The sequence below is a fragment of the Neovison vison genome, chromosome 6, assembly GCF_020171115.1.
Source record: "Neovison vison isolate M4711 chromosome 6, ASM_NN_V1, whole genome shotgun sequence".
Lineage (NCBI taxonomy): Eukaryota > Metazoa > Chordata > Mammalia > Carnivora > Mustelidae > Neogale > Neogale vison.
The window spans coordinates 178,912,675-178,934,281 of record NC_058096.1 but is presented as its reverse complement, the minus strand read 5'-3'; the positions used below and the strand labels follow the sequence as shown (position 1 = coordinate 178,934,281).

At 41.2% G+C, this 21,607-nt stretch overlaps 1 long non-coding RNA gene across 1 annotated transcript in view; it reads right to left on the bottom strand.

Annotated features, from left to right (window-relative positions):
* The window catches only part of LOC122910629, a 154,985-nt gene extending 141,090 nt beyond the window's left edge, over positions 1–13,895 (bottom strand). The window contains exon 1 of the long non-coding RNA XR_006385257.1: positions 13,818–13,895. This is a non-coding gene — a long non-coding RNA (uncharacterized LOC122910629). The remainder of the gene's footprint in view (positions 1–13,817) is intronic.
* Positions 13,896–21,607: the final 7,712 nt, after the last annotated feature.

Below are 21,607 nucleotides of genomic sequence, written 5' to 3'. Positions count from 1 at the left end.
GCCTTTATCCCATGACCTTATTTCTTTCCCTCTGCTCAGGAGAACATATTGTATAAGGTCAGTAAGATGGATCTGGAGAACCAGTTTAATGTCTTCGCTCGCCAAAAAGATTGCTTCTGCTCTGGGGCACACACCTGCTTCTTCCTTCTCTGCCAGCTCTGTGAGGTAAGGCAAATTAGAAATGCTCTTCTTCCCAGGATTGGTGGGATAAAAGCCTATAGTTCTTCATACCTCCATCAAATGGCAAGTATTCAATAAGCACTTACCACTTACACTGCAGAAGACCAAACACAACAGGTGATGGAGTTTTATCAGTTATAAACTTAGTATAGGGGAGGGGTAAGGTAGACTGCTATCAATCGACAATCCTGTTGATTTAAGTTCCTGGACACCTTGCCAATCAACATACTTCTGTCTTTACCCAAGATCAAGACACCAGCTTTCTTTGCCTCTGTCTCTTAAGACGTGTCCCAGCATCCACTCTGGCCCTGTCCAGCTGGTCTTCTCATTGAAGCTTAAGTAATATGTCAAATGGTAAGTTGGATCATTATGCCTTTATCTACGCTCTACTCCCCACACTTGTTTAAAGCCCTACAATGTTCTGCCATTGCTTTTAGGATAGCAAATACCCACACCATACCACATAAGGTCCTGGAGGTTCATACTCTGTCTACTCCTTCAGTTTTATCTTGTGCTGCTTTTACCCTTACTCTGTGCTCCAGTCACTGTGCCTTCTTCAGGCTTCCCTAAGGAACTATGCTCCTACTCACCTCAGAGCCTTTGCAAATGCAGATACTTCAGAAGTGCTCCCCTGCCACTCCCAGTTTTTCAGCTCATCAATTCCTCTTTCACTTTTAGTTATCATCTCAAGTATCGCCAATAAAGATAACAATTGGACTTCTAATCCAGGTCTGTTTGTCTCTAAAAGCTGTTGCTATTCCTACCATACTCTGTTTCCGAATAAAGAAATAGGACATGGTGGGTAAAACACAGCGGGAGAGGGGGGGCACATTCTAGTTCAGAACCTAGGAAATACTTCTGGTCTAGCCTCCTTCTCAAGATCCAGTTTTATTTTCTTTTAGGCAGAGCAGCTGTTAGAGGGCCACTTCTTCCTCCTTCCTTCAGCATCTTTTCCACCCAGGAGTTTCTCTGCTTGGATCATGGCAAAACAGGTTTCATTGAAGGACTACAATACTGGGTGTCAGGCAAGGGTGGGTCCAAGCACCAGCTGTGACACTCACCAGCTGGTGTGAACATGCTCAAGTGATATGATCTTGCTCAGCGTGACAGACTGGGTCCTCCAAAAAACACTCCAAGACAGAGGTGGACATGCAAGAGGTTTACTGGGGGAAATGCCTATGCAGGTTGAAGGCAAAGAAGCAAGAGTAGGTAGAAAGAGTTTTCAATACAAGCCTGACATCCACAAAAGAATAGGGGAAAGGAAGGAGAATTGCATCTGTGTTCAAGAAAGTTTAGGCTAGGGTGAAGGGGAGTCCTCTAGCTCAGGCACTTGGTGGAGGGGTCCCACCCTCAGATGGGTGGACTCTCACTAGTATCACCTCCTGGTTCAGATGTTGGCTGAGAGCAGCCTGAGGAAGCATGGCTTTTGCACGAACATGTAGATGCAAGATTTGGGGGACAGTGGCTGGCAATGCCCATCAATCATGCTTCTCTGAAAGGGCGATGTGAGTGGCATATTATCACCTTCAGCCTTGGTTTCCTCCTGTGTAAGATGAGGGGAGAATCCTCAGTGATCCATGGGGTGGCTTCTACCTCTGAAACTATGGGACTGTCTATTTGGTTCCATATTTTCTTATTTAACTCTTCTCATTTTGAGGGTTTTGTTTTGTTTTTTTCTTTCTTTTTTTTTTTTTTTCTGGTAGTAACCAAAGAAACAAGAATGAAAAATCTTAAAAAGGGGGATATTTCTAATAAGCCTAAAAAATAAATACTGTTTTATTTTTCCTTTTTTCTTGATTCAACTTTTAGTATAGAGGTGTAAGGACTTTAAGTCTTATGTACCCTTGCTTCTTCAGGACCCATCACAATGAATGCTATATAATGTCACATAACAGAGACTTTTCCTTGACTGAATGACTGAAATTGAATGGAACTAGGTCTGATTTTAAAAACAATCATTTACTTAACTTCTAGGTTTTCCTTCTGGGAAAGAGTACCATGTAAATATGCTTTTTCTCTTGTTTTGGCAATGAGGGCTCCTAAATCCCTCCCCTCAGGAGCATGCTCACTTTCCTCATCCTTGTCTCCCTCTAAAGGGCTCAAAGAACATTATTTTCCCATTAGAAAATCTCCTATCTCAGTGTTCCCTACTCTTCCTCCAGAAAAATCATTTTTTTTTAAAAACAGAGTGTTTTTTTAAAAAAAATTAATCAATTAATTAATTAATTAATTTGAGAGACAGTGAGAAAGCACCAGAGGGAGAAGGAGAAGAAGACTCCCCCCACTGAGCCCCATGTGGGTTTCCATCCCAGGAGACCAGGATCATGATCTGTGCTAAAGGTAGATGCTTAACTGACTGAGCCCCCCAGTTGCCCCTAGAAAAACAATATTTGATCATCTACCCACATATGGTCCCTGTTCTCAAGGAACTCATAGTCTAGTTGGAAAATAAGACCTGAATCAGTAACAAATTCAAGATACCTCATAATCATTACTAAAAACATAGCAACAGCTATTGCCAGGCATTGTACTAAATGCTTTTCATAGCTAGGAGCAGATAAATGAGTGAGAAAAGGCAATTGAATGGGACAGATGGATGCTGGAGAGCTTTGCCTCAGCTGAGTTGGGGCAAAGAGGAGCCACCATTCTCCCCATGGAGGGCAGGGCAGGGTTTGGAATGCAGATCCAATGCTGCAGATCTCCTTTTCCAGGGTGGGTAGAAACAGGAAATCGATTTCAATACACAATCATCCCATTTTATAATAACAGGAAATAATTCAAAAGTTTTAAGACAAAGTGTTGGGAAAATAAGCTCATTTGATTAGCAAATCTGGCTCATGCATATATTGGGACCTATGGAATAAGTAACACCATTTAATAGTCACTGAGTGCTAAATACAGAGTTCACATACTGGAGAAGTTGAGAAGAGGAATTAATGATTTTGTCAGAGAAAGTTTGGTAGAAAAGGTTAGTACTTAAGATGATCCATGAGAAATGAGTATCAGATAGGCAGGGAGGGGGCGCATTTTAGGCAAGAAGAAATAGGCACGTGATGAAGTTCTGACTAGTGGGAAGGAGTAGGATATCTTTCTAGTGACAAAGAAAATAAGACTGGATCAAGTTGGGAAAAAAATAAGAAAGGTACTGTCATTGGAGATCATCTTTGGAAGTGATGATCTGTGGAGCACCACACATGGACTAGATTCTAAGGGATAGAAGGCTGAGACATATCTGATGCAGATGGAGTTTTCGAATGGAGGAAGGACATTGTTCTGCCAGAGTACCAAGGCAGTAGGAACTTAGCTCTGCTGAACGGAAAGTCCTCCTCCACTGCAGATGCTCAGCCAGTATTTGTCAAAAAGAATGTAATCCAGGGGTAGGGTGGGCACAGAAGACAAATTGTCCTCTGGAGTCATTTAATAACCTACTTCAGGTTTGTCAGTCAGTGCTTTTATAGTAAAAAGAATGGAAAAGGAGATCAAGCCCTCTGAGCGTAAAGATGGACAAGTAAGACTGATGTGGGTGGTTCTTAGGGAGAAAGGCGGGGGACTATGGTAATGAAGAAAACAGCAGGGAAACCCTGGAGTGAGTAAAAAACAAGCTTTCACTGGTGATCTAAGAACCTGAGTTGGAATACAACAGGATGATTTGGCCTTTCAGTATATGTACATGAATATATCTTATAGTTAAATCCAGTGGCTCCTGTATGTGTGCTGGAAAGCAGAGGGAGGGAGGGGATGGAGAGAGGGGGACAAAATGGAGATGGGGAAAGGGAAGAAAGAGAAGATGCCAGATGGAGCCAGAGAGAGGGAAAATGAGGAAAAGAAGGAGGGAGAGAGAGATTCTAATGGAGGTAATTTCAATGGCCACTCTACCTCAAGAGCTCATGTCCTAGGTGAACATAGGTGGTGAAACATCCATAGGCTGGTATTTGCAGCTGAGTTCATGACCCCTTGTTTCTTACACTATGAGCTTCTCACCATGCCAGGTGTGAAATCATACAATGGCTACTAAAAAACAAACAAACAAATTAATTCATTTAGTGTCCAAATAAGGAAATGGCTACATATTCCAATCACGGAGGCCAATCTGGTTGCTTTGAACCTATTTAGCGGCGTATGTGGTCTCCAGCATAAGATTCTCAAAGTTAAGTTTGACTCTACGTGGTACTTTTTCTTTATGTAAGAACTGAGGACACAATTCCTTTACAGAACGCAGCTCCACCAAGGAACAGAATGTCCACTCTGGTAGGGCCAGCTATGGAAACCTATAATTCTGATGAGTAATGACATGGAAGCAGCAGCTGCTCCAAAGTGGGCACCCAATACTTTTGTAAGAAATGGAGTCTGCAGGGAATGAAGGAGAGATCACTGCCAGGGAGAGAGAAGAGTTGAGGCCAGGTCAGTAGATTCAAGAGCACGGACTCCAGTTGAGCTGCAAGGAGCCAGCAGCAGGCCCGCGAGAGCCCTACAGACCAGAAGGTCTGTCTAGAGAAGCCGATGAGAGGCCAAGAAGAACCTCTAGAGAGTGAGCTCATCCATCCTTAGGGCAGTAGTGGTCCACACTGAGTGTCCAGGAGAAGTAGAGGAGCCATTTCCAGAAAGTGGAAAGCACACTCTCTGGAGGAAGAAAAATATCAAGAGGAAATTTGCTTTTCAAAGGGAGTAATGCATGTTACTTAAAAAGAACGCAGCTGATGGCTCGCACTGTTATGCAGCCTGCTGTCCATTTCAGCAGAACTCATCTCTCTCCCTGCTCCATCAGGCAGGAAGGCAGCCAGAGCCTTTCTCAAAGTTGATAGCATGGAACTTCTTCCATCTGCCAATTACTGTGACCTTAGAAATTCAACAGACTCTATCGGGCACATGCAAGCCACTTAATCATGAGGAACACAAGAAAACATTTGCACAACCGGAAGACACACCGCATATGAACATCTTAAGTCCTTTCCAACAACCAGGGGAAAAATGAACGTGTACACAGACCTAAGCAGAGCAGCGATGACAAGCCCGCAAGTGGCAGAGATGGAAAATATTACATTTTATTAAGTCGTGGGCTCCCATAACTAATATTGAAACAAGTAAACAATATCACAGAGACTACAGCCTCATTCATGCCATTATAATGTGACCCAGACTGAATATACTGTTGGACTGAAAATGGTCTCTGAAGCTCCTCACTGGCACTCACAATGACCCACGTCTCAAGCCATAAGCCTCTTGGTGGAAGTTGCCCCAAGTCTCAACACTGCTGCCCTGATACAACAGGAAAGGGGACATAAAGGGTGATTTCTAACACAATCTGCAGACAACTGACTTGTGGTCTGGATCACGCAGCCAAGCTCATCTGCCGTCTTGGAGGTGATGGGGGAGGAAGGAAGACATGTTGTACGGGCTCAGTCTCTTGCTTCAGAACATTGAGTCCAGACAGACTGACATCACCCTATGACCTGCAAGCCACACACCGCCCCTGTGTCATGATTTATTAGGAGTCTTATTTACACAAAGCTGAAAGGCTCCTTGACTCCATCTGTTGCTAGTGCCTGACCAGCGGGGGGGAAGCTGCAGGGGAACGGGATTCCTGGTGAATGCTCTTAGCCCACGAAGCCTGCCAGGTGTTGCCCATGAACCTTAGTCTACCAAGAGAATAGTCACCAAGTTTGGCGGGGCAGCACTTCTAAAATATAAAACTAGTTTGTAAGGATTTAGGGGAAAAACTCCTCTATGCACCTTAGAGTTTAGGAATGAAGGATTAGAACATTGAAAAAGAGAACACATTCACTTCTTGCCTATTTCAAACCTATTCATCTTTTTAAATCCCAGGTTACATGTAACCTACTATACCAAGCTTTAACCTAAATTGCTATCACAAATTTTTATGTTCATTTTTATATACTCTAGGGCTCCTACATGATGCTGTGTTTACATCTATTAACACAGTTCTAGAAACTAGACTTAGCACTTGTGTCATTTTTTTTTTTAAACATTATTTATTTATTTATTTGACACAGAGAGAGAGAGAGAGAGAGAGATCACAAGTAGGCAGAGAGGCAGGCAGAGAGAGAGGGGGAAGCAGGCTCCCCGCTGGGCAGAGAGCTGAATGTGGGGCTCCATCCCAGGACTTTAAGATCATGACCTGAGCTGAAGGCAGAGGTTTAACCCACTGAGCCACCCAGGTGCCCCACTTGTGTCATTTTCTGGTCAGTTTCCCCTGCTATTTGTATACTCCTTGAGACAAAATCTGACTAATGAAAAAAAACTGTGTCTATCCCTTAATATGGAAAGCAGAGTAGTGCTCAACATGTTTTCAGTGATTTAATGAATTCATTTTGAAATAAAGAAGGTTACAGATCCATAACCAGAGTACTGTTACCTTGCTTACCATTAAAAGGTACTAATTCCAAAACCTCACAAGCCTTAGAGAAAAGATTCAGATCTTGTTTACTTATGTATTTTTTTTTTAGTTTTTATCAGTATCTGCTCACTGGGCTAACTAAAACAGTCCTCCTATTTAACCTCCAGTAGAGAACAGAATCTGGAGAGGGAATTGGGCTAATGGAAGTAAATGTTCAGAACAAGTATTATTTTATTTAATCTTGCTTTGTTCACTGGGCTTCTTAATTGGTACTCCCACTAATTGTTTTTCTTTGAGAACCAAAACAAGAAACACTAACAACCTAAAATAGCCAGACACAGGGGAAAGCCGTCTAGATTCTCAGACGCCAGCTTCCTCCAGGGAGTGATGCTCAGACAGATGTAACTATGGACAAAGCATCACAAATTCTTCCTGTGAGAAACGGATGTTCCTGTATTAAGAGCCCAGTGAGGGAGGGAAAAAAAAAAATCCTTTTAGGGAGACTCACATGTAAAAAAAAAAAAAAAAAATGTGTAGACAAAATGAATATAGAACTCCTTACCAAATCCTATGCTCAGTTAATCATAAATTTGCAGCACATATGCAGGGCTTTTCATCTTCAAAAAGAAACCTTGCTGCTGGATTTCAGAAATATCCTTGTTTTTTAAAAGAGAAATCCTAAAGAAGGTTTTCCTTGCATTGTCACACATATAAATGTCATCCTCTAGGAGTCTTAAAAATCTAGCTTTTCTAGCCCAGAAGAATTTTGTGTGCCTATTTCACTAAAGAATTGTTCTGTTATCATTATTATGACTGCTATTTTTATTGCTATCATTAGTCTTTCCAGAACTCTCCACCCTTCTGAGAAAAAAAATACTTCTTTTCCATAGGAAATATCCCATCTGATTTGGGTGAGGCCCAACGCTCAACGCCACATGACATGGAAGGTTTGGTTCACACCCAGTGGGATCCAGGCCCAGCCAACCTACAATACTCTATTCCTCTGATTGTTGGGATGGGCACATGACTTACACGGTCAATTACAAGCTTCCCTGAGATTAGGTACTTAGAGAAATACTAGCTCCTTCCTTTCAATCATTGATCACGATCAGGTGGGTTTGGGATTATCCAGTGCCCTATAGCTCTATAGATGGAAATAATCTGCCGGAAAATAAAGTCAGTCTGTAGAGTCAGGGTTGAGAAATGGAGAAAGACTCTAAGCTGTGAAGATGTCGTATATAGGTCTCTGAGTCCAGTTGGGCTTGTGACTTAGTTAACCTCATACTTCACAGTCCCATCACCCAAAATATGATCTTCCAAGTAAATTTGATCTTATAATCTGTGACATGCAACACAAAGAGGTCTAATCAATAACCCATATTTTGCCTATTTTAGGAAAAGGATGCAACCGGGAGACTCTGAATACTCTATATCTAGAGCTTTTGGTCGTGCCCCTCTCCCTGTTTGAGACACTTCTCCTCCCGCCCAGTTAAGTCTTAAGATCCAGCTCTAGTCGATTTCTCCCATGAAATTCTTCCCTTCATTTTTTGGGGGAACTTCTCATCTTGGATATACTATCCATATTAAGAACTTCTCAAACTAGAATCCAAGAATGCCCAGGATCCTCAAGTTATCCAGGAAAGACTTTTATTTTGTTATTCTATGTTAACTGTTTACTGAGCCATTACTTTGTACTAGGTTCAATCTTAAGTATTGGGAACAGACAAATGAACAAGATAGACAAGTTTTTTGATGTAGTTCATATTCTAGTGAGGCATTACTGATGGACAACAGACAAACAAATATCTGATAATAGAAATAAACAAGTAAGCAAGTTTCAGTTACTGATAAATGCTGTGAAGATGATCAAGCAAGACCGTGTGTTACAGTGTCTATGGGAGGAGGAGGCTGTTTCAGATTAAGTTAAGTTAAACAAACTTAAGTATGTTTAATTTTAAACATACTTAAGCAGAGGACCGTAATGAAAATAACCTAAGACAGCACTAAGAACAAGAGATAGTTTTTTTTCTTTTAAAAAGGGTCCCCAAAATGCTAAAAACATAGAGTTACCATATTGCCCAGCAATTCCACTACTAGGTATATACCCAAGAGAAATATAAATATACGTTCACATGACAATGTAGACTTGAATGTACATTGTAGTATTATTCTTAACAGCCAGAAGTGGAAACACTCCAACTACATGAATGGATTAAAAAATGGGTATAATCATACAATGGACTATTTGCTTAGAAAAAGGAATGAAGTATTGACACATGTTACAATATAAATGAACCTTAAAAACATGCTAAGTGAAAGAAGCCAGTCACAGAAGGTCATACGTTATGTAATTCTATCTATGTGAAATGTTCAGAGAAGACAATTTCACACAGGTAGAAAGTAGATTAATGGTTGTCTGGGGCTGGAGAAGTGGGAACGGGAGTGGCTGCTAATGTGCACAAACAAGTCTCTTTTGGGGATCCTGAAATATCCTAAAATTAGGTAGTGGTGATAGTTACACGACTCTTCACAATGAAAAAAAAAAAAACACTGAATTGCCTACTTTACTTTTTTTCTTAAATTGTATACTTAAATAGGTTAATTTTATAATATATGGATTATATCTCAGTGAAGCTATGAAGAAAATCTACCAAAAATAGAGAAAGATCTCACATTTGGGTTTGAGGGACACCAGTGTACAGTTCTACATTAACTTAATCAAATAGCACCTTGGGTTGTTACTTTGTTAGAGTTCTTTCAGCACCAACTAGACCATAAAGCTTCAGGAAAGTAAGGAATATGCATTTCTTTAATATTTCTTTGACACAACTTCAGAGGTGTGCACATAATAGGGTTTCATTAATACATGCTGACGGATGGATGGATGGCAGCAGACATGAAGATCTTGAAGTCATGGTTTTCTAGGGTTGCAGTAACACAGTACCACAAACCGGCTGGCTAAAATAAGAGAAATTTGTCCTAATTCTGGCAGCTGGGATTTTGAAGTCAAAGTGTTCATAGGGATGGTTCCTCTTGAGGGCTGAAAAGGAAAGATCTGCTCCAGGCCTATCTCCATGGCTTGCAGATGGCTGTCTACATGTTCAGATGGCATTCTACCTGTGCATATGTGTGTATGTGTGTGTGTCTGTGTGTGTCCACATTTCCTCTTTTTTTAAGGACACTAGTCCTGGTGGACTAGGACTCAAAAGAATGATCTCAGTTTAACTTGATTATCTCAGTAAAGACTCTATCTCCCAAAGGGACCACATTCTGAGGGAATGGGGATTAGGGCTCTGATGTATTGTTTTTCGTGGGACACAATTCACCTCCTAGCAGAGTGAGATTTTAATTTCTATTTAAATTTTTACCCATGAAGTTTCTGATTCTGTAAACACCCCGACAGCTCCCAGGCCAGGGTATTTTAGCCATGCTTCCAGTAGTGACTATTATTATATCTCCAAAGCTGAACAGAAAGTGTCTCACTCCAGTGACCAGGCTGTAATTCAGCCTTTTCGTTAAGACTTTCTTATTTTGCAGTCCACTACTTTGCCCTATCACGAGGTGAATTCATTTGGCTTAGCCTTATTCTTATGTCCACCGATTTCTTAATGTCAAATAAAAGGGCAAGCCAAGTGAGGCGCTCAATTTTTCTGAAATGTACAAAGCATTACTATTTCTCAAATCACTGGGGGGTAGGCCAGTCTGAATGACTAAAAATCTTGGAAAAATAAATAAATGTACAGGAAGTTTGAAGTGGATTAAATCCCTCTGTATACAGCCACACATTCAGCACCCATCCACAGGGACTGGGTTTAAACAAAATATTTTCTGAAATGGACACTTTTTTAAATAGAGTAACATAGTTTTCTTTTTTTTTTTTTTTAAGATTTTATTTATGTATTTCTTTGTTTAAGGTAGAGAGAGAGAGGCAGAGGGAGTGGGAGAAGCAGGTTCCCTACTGAGAAAGGAGCCCGACAAAGGGCTTGATCCCAGGACCCTGGGATTATGAACTGAGCCAGAGGCAGTTGGCTTAATCAACTGAGCCACCCAGGTGCTCCAACAACATAATTTTTAAATTATCTTTCACTGGTTTTATTTAAATGATGGTCCTAAAAATCTTGAAATTTTTGTTTTGTTCTTTCCCACAATCAGGGAAATCTTTACCTGTACACTTGCTTGCACTCTTGCTTTGCTTAGCAGTTATTAGTAGAGGTGAAGTACTCAGGGGTGTTAGAAACTTTGGCCTGCACGTCAGAATGTGTTCTGGATCTGTCCCAGCTTAGGCAGTGGATGGAGACATGCCCCTTAACCTCCCAGACTCCGATTTCATACATCCTTAAAAAGAATATCGTACTCCCCGGGCAGCTCACTGGATCATTGAGAACCAACTGACTCTACTCCGAAGAAATTAAAATTTGATAGCGTTTGTGATGGAGGTTAAATTGTTCACTGTTTATATGTTTATTGACTAGAAAAGTGGCACCTGGCACAAGCTAGGTGCTTCTCAAGTACAGGTTAAATGGATACAAAATCAGATACCTCCCTAGAAAAAGAGAATCTTAAATGACGTTGATGAAATGTTGAATTTCAAAACCAGATTTTTGACTTAAAAATATAGTACCACTTTTGAAGCTTCTGGTGAATTTGCAGTCATTTAAAAATAAAAACTTCAAAGCAACAGTGACAAAACCAAGTCTCAGCGAAACGGAGGTATTCCCATGGAATATCTCTAAAGAGAATGCCGGCTGTCACGTGCATCAAGCCACAAAAAGTGTGAGGATTTGTGGCTTAGGACACATGCCACTGCCTGAACAGGGCAGATACAAAGACGCTGAAGAGAGGAGAGAAAAAAATGAAAGAATAAAGAACAGCTCAATACACACAAATGTGTACAGACACATTGTAATAATTTATAAGAATAGTTTATAAGAAATAATTTATAAGAAATTATTGTAATAATTTATAATAAGAATAATTTATAACTTATAATTTATAAGAAAATTATATATAATAATTTATAAGAATAACTTATAAGAGGTTTTTTTGGCTTTAGGTACTTAAAGTGGCTAAACAAAATTATACTTGGCACACAGATTACTTTTTAATATTTGAAAACTTTTAACTAGTTCTGTCTCATAATCAGTAATTTGGGCTATGATAGGATCCAAATTAAAAGGCAGAGAGTATCTGCAGCTGATTTTCAGAGCATTTAGGAGAAATTTTCATTGTTCAGTTATATTATGCAGAACTTACTTGACATATAAAATTTATAGAAAAATTGTTTTATTTTTACAGGGGTTAACTTCCTCTGATGGTTTTGTTCCAATCCCAAGAGAACTGTGAATGCTGGAAGTTACAATGTGTTATTATTATAATGCCTTTGTCAAGAACACATTACAATAGCATTTAATTCTCTCTTTTTTTTTTTTCAAATAATTTCAGTGGTGTGAAAAGCATTATGTAAGTGGTTATTTTTCCCCATTTATAAGCTTTTTTTTTTTTCCAAATGATGAAAACTTGAAAAAATAATAACACCAGTGAAAAGTGGGGAAAACTAGATTACAGATGGTCTCAGTCAAGTAACTCCTCTACACTGGTGTTAATTTTGTGGCAAACTGCTTATATCTTTGGAAGACATCATCAGAAACAAGAATTTGTGTGAATAAGAGTCTGTGCAACAGGGCGAGTCAGTGTCTATGCTTCCAACAAATATGGACTGGTATTGATCATAAATCCATTAAAAAATGTAAAGCACAGCTATGACAGATAAAAGAAATGGCCTAAGATATCACAAGACCACGTAACTGGCAGAAGGGAGGTAACAACACATTGGCTTAGAGGCTGAGGAAAGAGAGCTTGGGCTCAGGTCTGAAAAGTAAGTAAGCGTTAACCAAGCAATACCCAAGAGAATTTAAAACATACATCCACACAAAAACTTGCACATGTGTATTCATAGCAGAATTATTCCTAATAGCCAGAAGTGGAAATAACTTACATGTCCATCAACTGAGGAATGAATAAGTGAAGTGTGGTGCAGCCCCATGATGGGATGTTATTATTCAGTCATAAAAGGAAATCAAGTACTTATTCCTCTTGTAACATGGAGAATCTTAAAAACATTATGCTAAGTGAAAGAAGCCAGACACAAAAGGCCACATATCACATGATTACATTTTGCAAAAAGTCCATAATAGTCAAATCCATGGAGACAGAAAGTACATTAGTGCCTGTCAGGGGCTGGTGGAGGGGAATGAGGAGTGATTGCTGATTGCTACAAGGTTTCTTCTGGGGATGATAAAATGCTCTGAAATTTGACAGCCGGGATGGTTGTGTAACTTTGTAAATGTACTAAACATCAGGGAATTGTACACTTTAAGTAGATGAATTTTCTAGTATGTGAATTATATCTCCCCCCCGCCCCCGCCCCAGGGCAAAAAAGAACTAACTAAACAATGAAAAAATGCAGTGGTAAAAGCCTGACAGGTAGAAGGAAGTGAAGGAAGACTAGTGTTGCTTGAGCAGAGAGCCGAGGGGACAGGGCAAGGAAGCCGGAAACGGGGGGGGGGGGGGTTCAGACCAGACATTGCCTTGGGCATGGTGTTGGCACGCTCTGCTTCTAACCATTTGCTGCTGGTCTCCACTACCACATTGCTCCTGTTCGCTTTCGAGGGATATTCCAACCCAACTTGATCTCATGAACTGCGTTTGCCATTTTTCCCACAAAGCTCTCTCCCCCACCTCAATTAACTCAAGCTCCTTATCTCTGAATCATACCATGTTCTTTTCCATGCTTTTCTACAGCTAAAATACTTCTGTCTGACCTGTTCTGCATTCTAGGGAAGATGCAGCGTGCATGCCAATGGTGGGCAGGTCTCCTGCTTATCCTAACACCTGGCGGAACATTTCAGGTAAATGGAATGATATTCCTAAACACAGTGTTGATTTGTCAAGTAAAAAAGGAGCTATCGTCCTCTGAAAAATGAAGTCACAGAGACTGGGCTTTTGCAGTTTCCGTTTTGAGAATTTGCAGATAGGAGAGAATGGAAGGGGCTATCAAGACAGGATAGCTGTTCAAACTGAAGACAGACAAAGAATGGGGGTCTTACTCTGAGGTGTCAAAGGTGTCCTTCCCCTGTGAAGGATTAGCCTTGCATTTTCCTTCAGATTTTGGAAACAGCCATATTGTATATGCAGCGTCAAGTCTTCTTTTTTCTTTTTCTATATTGAAGTTGGTGTGGTTAATGGACCCAAGTTTTAGTGAAAACTCACAGCCGTGACTTACTCATTGATTGTTGGCTGGCTCCTGTGGTTTCTTTCTTTTGTGGTTCCCTGACGTTAATACACCAGTCTCTCTCAGAGCCATTCCAAAGGCAGAATGAAAGCAGTCTGGCGGATGGAATCTAAAGAAAAGAATACAGTCCTTCATACAAAACGTGTTTATGAGTACCGTCTACGTACCAGACCTATTTCTAGAAGCTGGTGATTCTGGAGTGTAGAACACAAATCCCCTGACCTCACAGGGCTTCCATTACATTGCCTCATACTTACTGAACTCCTTCTTCTTGCCAGGCAGTCTGTCATGCAATGGAGTAGAACAGAAGAAACTCATAAGGGCCTTTGGCAAATCTTGCCTACTATTTTGTGAAAAACTAGAGAGAGCATAATCCATTGATTGGGGGCTGAATCACCCAAAGTCCCTAAAAGAGTGGCTCCAGTCCTCCATCCTGGGTCTTCTTGCAAAGATACATGAGAAAGCATTCTTATCTTTTCTCAAATGAGAGCAACCACCTCCCTATCCCCCCACCCTTGCGGGGGGTGGAGGAAATTGCATCATTGGAGTCCATCTTACTGGTGTCAGAGGTCAATCTCCTGAGATGCAAAAATGAGCTGACAGACTCCTCTAATGCAGGCATAGGCCAAGAACTGTAAGGGATTCCAAACAGCTCAAATCGGCAATGCGGCTCAGCTTCCTCCTCAGAAATGTGGGTGACAACTGAGCTGTACAGTGTATCATGGGAAAATAGTGGACTTCTCAAAAATACTTTTTGTTTTGAAATAGTTTGACTTATAGGAAGTTCCCATGTACCCTTCACTCTGTGTCCCCAATAATAGTATCTTACAGAACCACAGTTCAGTTGTCAAAACCAAGAAACTGACATTAGTAAAATACTAGTACCTCAAATACAGACTATACTCAGATATGGTTGGCTTTTTTAGATACTTTCCCCCTCAGGATATGTAGCTCTAAGACATTTTATCACATATACAGATTCTGATAACCATAACCAAAATTGGAATACAGAACTGTTCTGTCACCACAAAGGCTCTCTCTCATACTACCACTTAATAGCTGTACCCTTCCCATGACCCCTCACCCTGGCAACCACTGTCTTGGGTCGGGGGCTTTGGGAATGCAGGAGAAACAATAGAAATGACCCCTGGGCCGCCATCTTCCAGAGCCCCCCCACCTTCCTAATGGTTGACTCTCTACCATAAGGATGTATGCCCAGGTCACGTCTCCACAAGTAACCCGATACCTATGCAAGAAACCAGAACATCAGGACTCCCGCAACCCTCCAATCCCCGAATACCATACCTTATATGGCTGTGAACCTATTCCCTGTCTTAACCCAGATAAAAGACCCACTCGACCCCCTCCCAGCGCGACTTCCCTGACTCTCCTCACCTGAGTCACGAAAGCTCACCCGAGGGCACCTTTAATAAATCTTGCCTTGTGCCTACCTTGCCTGGTGTCATGTTTATCTCACCTGTAAAAACTTACACACTTGTATATTCACCATTGTCTAAATTTGTCACTTTGAAAGTAATGGATTTTTAAAAAATTTAAGCCCGGTGTCCTCCTTAATGGAAAACAAGCTTAATTATACTGGGTTTTTCTTGGGGGGGGGTGCTTATAATTAATCATATTTCCCACCACACAAACTCTCTTTTCCTTTTCTGCTGCTCTTTCATATTTTCCATTTAAAAATCTCTGAAGAGAACTTCACCCCACAGCTAAGGCATCTCATGGATTTCAGATTCCTTTATTACTTTAGTGTCTCCACCCTGTCACTGGCCCCAGCACAGCAAGAAGGAAAAGATTAATGTATGTCTCTCTCAGGTCCCAGAGCTCAGCATGTTCATGCTACTGTGAGGGGAAAAAGAAAAAGAAGAAAAGCAATCTAGACATTTCTGCTTTAGGTCCTCTTCTGGCCACAGCAGAATCAAGAGAGATTCACCTTAGGCTCTAGAGATTTTGGAAAAATCCTCAAAGTTAAGACAGTGAAGATAGTTCAGAGATATTTGTACACGTAGCCTGGTTCACATACCATCCCTAAATTGATGTGGTATATGATTCCTTAAAAGTAATTTTTTTAAAAGATTTTATTTATTTATTTGACAGAGAGAGAGAGAGATCACAAGTAGACAGAGAGGCAGGCAGAGGGGGAGGGGGAAACAGACTCCCCACTCATCAGAGAGCTCGATGTGGGGCTCGATCCCAGGACCCTGAGATCATGACCTGAGCCTAAGGCAGAGGCTTAACCCACTGAGCCACCCAGGCACCCCCTTAAAAGCAATTTTTAAAAACATGGGTTGAAACCAAACAAACCAAACCAAACCTTAAACTATGAACATACACTACTGTGGCACTTCTAGTACATTTATTTAGTGGAGTTACTGATTACCATTCAATGGAAACCCTATGGGAACAGTCTTAATGTTCTGCAGTTGCTAGATGTAATCTAAAGCAAGATGGTAAGGAAACAATTTCACAAAAGGCTATGTAATATCACAACTCTTCTGAACACGGAGAAGCTGCCTGCCTGAAAAGAAATTAATGCTAGGGAATGCTGCCAAAAGTGTGCACATCTACTACATTTCTCTCAATTATTATTTAAGTATTTGGGAAGGCTCACTGTGAAATGAAGAGGCTAAACACAGTTTTTCAGTCCTGTTCTCTTATATAAATATGCTTCTAGAAAGTGAAGAACTAAATATATAACTACCAAGAAGTAGGAGAATATGGGTTAATTCTTTAAATGAATTAAAGTTTTAAAACTTCAGGGGCACCTGGGTGGCTCAGTTGGTTATGTGTCTGCCTTTGGCTCAAGTAATGATCTCAGAGTCCTGGGATTGAGCCCCACTTTGGGCTCCCTGCTGAGTGGGGAATTTGCTTCTCTGTGCCTCCTCATGCTTGCACGCTCTTGTTCTCTCTCTCTCAAATAAATAAAATCCTTTTAAAAAAAACTTAAAATTTTTTTTAAAGATTTTATTTATTTATTTGACAGAGATCACAAGTAGGCAGAGAGAGAGGAGGAAGCAGGCTCCCTGCCGAGCAAAGAGCCTGATGCAGGGCTCCATCCTAGGACCCTGGGATCATGACCTGAGCCGAAGGCAGAGGCTTTAACTCACTAAGCCACCCAGGCACCCCAAAATCCTTTTAAAAAAAACTTTAATTGCATTCATTAATTCTCTAAATGAATTTAAAAAATAGTTGTACTTTTAATGCAATTGTTTCAATCAACAAATCTGTTAAGCTTTGTTTCCATGCAGCTTACCTATGTGAGGAATGCCTACTTCCATGTGTCAGATATCATGCTACTGGAAGCAGAAAGGAAAGGACACTCTCCCGACGTTCTGTAAAAATCACTCCTGGACCAATAAAAGTAATGCGGTGAATACACAGGGAGGGAATAGACCTTTCCACTGCTGGGCCATCTTACATAGAAGCTTGGGTTCCAGACTTCTCATGGAGGCAAAACCTTTGCCTCATTTCCCACCTGCTATGCAAAGAACTAAAACTTCACTCTGGACATTCTGTCCTGATAAGGATCCTCTGAACATTTGCTATCTCTCCTACGCTGCCTTTTTGGTCCCCACTTTCTTTCCCTATCCTCGATGATGACATCCTCCATCATCTTCAGATCCAGCCAAAATTTTCAAAAGAGAGGGAAAAAAAAAAAAAAAAGCCTTTTCAAATTGCCAGTACCTTTAGGAAAAGTTTCTTGACTTCTGTCCAGCTCCCAGTTTCGTCTGACGTTCCCTGTGAGGGGAGGGGACATCCACTGCATATCCACTAAGAGCCAAGTGTGTTAGTGTGTATGGTCTACTTTACGCCTCATCCCAGGAGAAGGCATTATTCTTTTTCGAATGAATATGAAAAATTGCCCAGAAAAGCCATTCTGTCCTTATTTTAAGTACAGCAGGGAGTGGTCTCGCCACAAAATTCTAATTCTAAAGCCCCTGTTCTTTGCAGGGTTCCCCTTGTTTTCTGCTTCTCTCAATTACAGCCTCTTTCCCCCACCTGGAATGTTTACTCAATATTGGATGCATCTCTATTTAGACTATCAACTGGAAGCAGGGACCCCTGTCTTTCCAAACCTTTACCACTCACAGTACCTTGGAGTGCTCTTTGAATAGGAAAAACTCAAAAATGATTCCTTTGTTGTTTCTTCCCCCTTTGTTCTCTTTTTATTCAAGTCCAGGTTTGCCCGACTTTAAGTAGCTAAAGAGACACCATTCTCAAACACGGGGAGCTAGAGTGTGACGTGCATATGGTGAGAAGGAAATGCCCAGCTGTTCGGGCAGGGCAGGGGGCAGTGATGCCACAGATAGGCAGGTCAGGACAAGGGTTCCCTGGGCCGCAGGCCCGTGTACTGCACTCTTCCTTCTGGCATCTGCAAGAGAAAAGAGTTGCAGAGGCAAAGGGACTTTTGGAAGTCAGCTGCCAGCCCCCACATTTTGCAGTTGAAGAGCCCAGAGCCCAGGAGATAGAAAGTGGTTCAGAGGAATCTCCCAACGGACTCTTTTCTCCTCAGGGCCCTGCTCTCCAAATCACTTACTTTCCCCTTAATTATAGAAGCATGTATACCCAATACCAAAGTTGTAAAATGTACTGAAAATTATGAAAATGAGGAGAGAAATGCACCAATAAGCCAACAAGGCAGTGATCAGCACCCTGGCTGGCTGGGCCTCAGCAGGCTTTGGCCCCAGGCCACATTCTTCCCTTCCTCTCACACACAGGCTCACCACAAACTGCACAGGCCTGAGAGACTTGCTTCAGTCCTTCCCAGTGCTCTGCTCTCACTCACCTCCCTTTCCTACCTGAGGTGCCTTTCCTCTTTGTCCTACCGCCTCCCACCCTGTACACCCCCCACCCCCCGCCCCTCCCTTCCCCTTCAGCCACCAGGCCTCTCATTTTCAGCAGGTCCCTGGCTTCCTCAGGGGCACTGCCCCACTTCCCAGGCTCGCCGAGCTTCCCAGGCACGCCACTGCTGTGCACCGTGTATTTCTCCTTGACTGAGCTCCTCAGCTCTCTCATTACTTCCTTCCTTTATGTCTTTCCTCACGAGGCTGCTGTTTTTGACCTCTAGTGCCAACCACTGTGCCCACTAGGCCTGCCAAAGAGATGCTTGATAAATGGTTGTGGAAAGAATGAGTAATTATAGGACTCTTCTTCCCCTCTTCCCTCCTTCCCTCTCTCCCTTCTGCCTCTCGCCCTCTCTTTTACCTGGTCTCTTTACACACACACACACACACACACACACACACACACATCCATTTAATTATGAACCTAATTCATTCAATAAAACTTCACGAAGGTCCATGAAAATTTGCATACTGTTTTTTGTAGGTAACAGAGCATGAACAATTTACCATTGCAAAGGTGTTTTTTTTCTTTTTTAGTGAAAGGCGTTTTTAAATAATTGCATACATCTATAACTCTAGTTATAGACATGTAATATAATTTACATATTTCGCTTTTATTGGCCTTTAAAGTTTTTAAAATTTTTCAAAATATAAATAATACTGCAATAAATGTGCAAATAGCTGTCTGCATCTCAGATTCTTTTTTGAAAGGATTTCTAAAAGAGAAGTAACTGGATTAAGAAAAAAAAAAACATAAAACAAACAAACCAAAACCCCTCTTGAAACACATAGTCAACAGTTTCCAGAAGAGAAGTTTACTGTGGCACCAGCATGCGATTCTTCATATCAAAGTATTTGTCCCTGAATGATCCTGAACAATGTAAGTGACCTTGACATCAAAGGCCAGTGTCACCCAAGAGCAAGCTCCATGGTCAACGCTGTTGATTGAAGCTAATGAAAGTATTTTTTGCTACCTCCCAAACTCGGCCCTTGCCATTCTGCCCTCTTCTCTGCTTACTCAAGCACTACACATACTTCCAGGTGTGGTTCAAATCTTATTTCCTCAATCAAACTCTCATCTCTAGCACTTGTTATCTGCACAGTGTTAGGTATCTTTGTTAACCTTAAAGTTAAGGAGCAAATGTTGGAAGCTTGTCTAACACACTCTGCTATTTTCCTGAGGTGCTTAGCAGACTGTGGTACACAGAATTCCTTAAGATATGAATGTTAATAGATGTTGTGGACTCCTGTTACTTTTAGAATACCTAGTACGCTCTCATTTGGGGAGCCTTTCCTTCACTGCCTGGTAGGAGCTGGTCATTCTTGTGGTCCTAGGTTTCCTAACTCAGGATTAGACAGGTAATAATTCTGATTCGGATTCCAATTCTAACATGTGAGGTTTTCTCCATATCAAGCAAATCCCCAACACCATCTGGCTGTCTTACAATCAGTTTCGATGCTACTTTCTCAGGGATGGCATCAGAGCCCACAGGTTCAGGGCTGTCCTACAAGATGGTCCCCTCCTCACCCAACCGCACCTCTTCAGATCCCAATCACAACCCCGTACTCCTGACCAACCAGCTATGAACTGAGGGTACCAATCACCCTTTCCTTGGGTTTGACTAACTTGCTAGAGAGACTCACAAAACTCAGAACATTTTACCCACTAGATGATTGGTTTGTAAGAAAAGGATATAATTCAGGAACAGCCAGATAGAAAAGATCCCTAAGGCAAGGTATAGGAAAGGGCAAAGAGCATCCACACTCTCTCCAGATGCACACTTCCCCAACCTGTTCACCAACCTGGAAGCTGTCCAAACCCTGTCCTTTTGGATTTTTATGGAGGTTTCATGAAGCAGGCATGATTAGTAAATCATTAGTCATTGGTGACTGAACTCACCTCAAAGTTGGGAGGGGTGAGTAGGGACTGAAAGTTCCAACCTTCTAATCACATGGTTGGTTCCCTTGGCAACCACCCTCAGCCCTCAAAGCATTCCAAATGTCAACTCATTAACATAACAAAAGACAACCTTATCACTTAGGAAATCTCAAGGGTTTTAGGAGTTCTGTGCCAGAAAAAAACGTATGAAGACTAAATATGTATTTTTTATTTCCAATTAAATCAGAACATGATACTCAGATGGACCAATATAATCTCTTCCTGGGATTTGTGGTTGAAGCAATTGAGTAAAAGCATTTCAGCTAGAACACGAGCCAAGGATAACCATGTAGCTTGGAGCTGCTGGTAGTCAGATTTCCTCCCCATGGAGAAAGTCCATCTGGGAATAAAAGCAGCAGGAAAGAAAGTAGAGCCAGAGCCACAGAAAAGAATCTAGAAGACATCATCGGAGTACTCAGATCCAACTGTCACAAGCCACTAGCTCTGCCCTCTTACATGAAATGATAAGTTCTCCTCTCCTCCTTATTTACTTAACTTAGACTCGAATATTTGTCACTTGCAACTGAAAGAAACCTTACTATCCAGCTCTAATTGTGATAGTAATATACACTGAAATAAGTACATTATCCTGTGTATTTAGTTGCCATTTTAAATTCAACCCTGCTCTTCTTTGGAATGGGAGTTACCTCTGAATTCCCAAGAAAGGTTAATTTTTATGAGTTTGTAAGCCCTTAAGAATAATTTTTCATCTGATGTTTGCCTCTCTGCCCTGATATTTCCCTCAAGCCATCTTGCTCCTATTTGACTTTATGAAAATGAAAGTCGGTGATTTCAAATTACATTTTAATTATTTCCTTCATAATAAACCAAATTGCATTTTAAAAGCTAAAGACATTTTCTGCTCTTGAACTTAGAGCTGTAGCTTTTAATGAAATCTGCTGTACTTTTAAAAAATTTTAATAAATTTTCTACATCTCACCATGCAGCCTATCTTTTTTTGAAAGAGATGATCAATGTTTAAT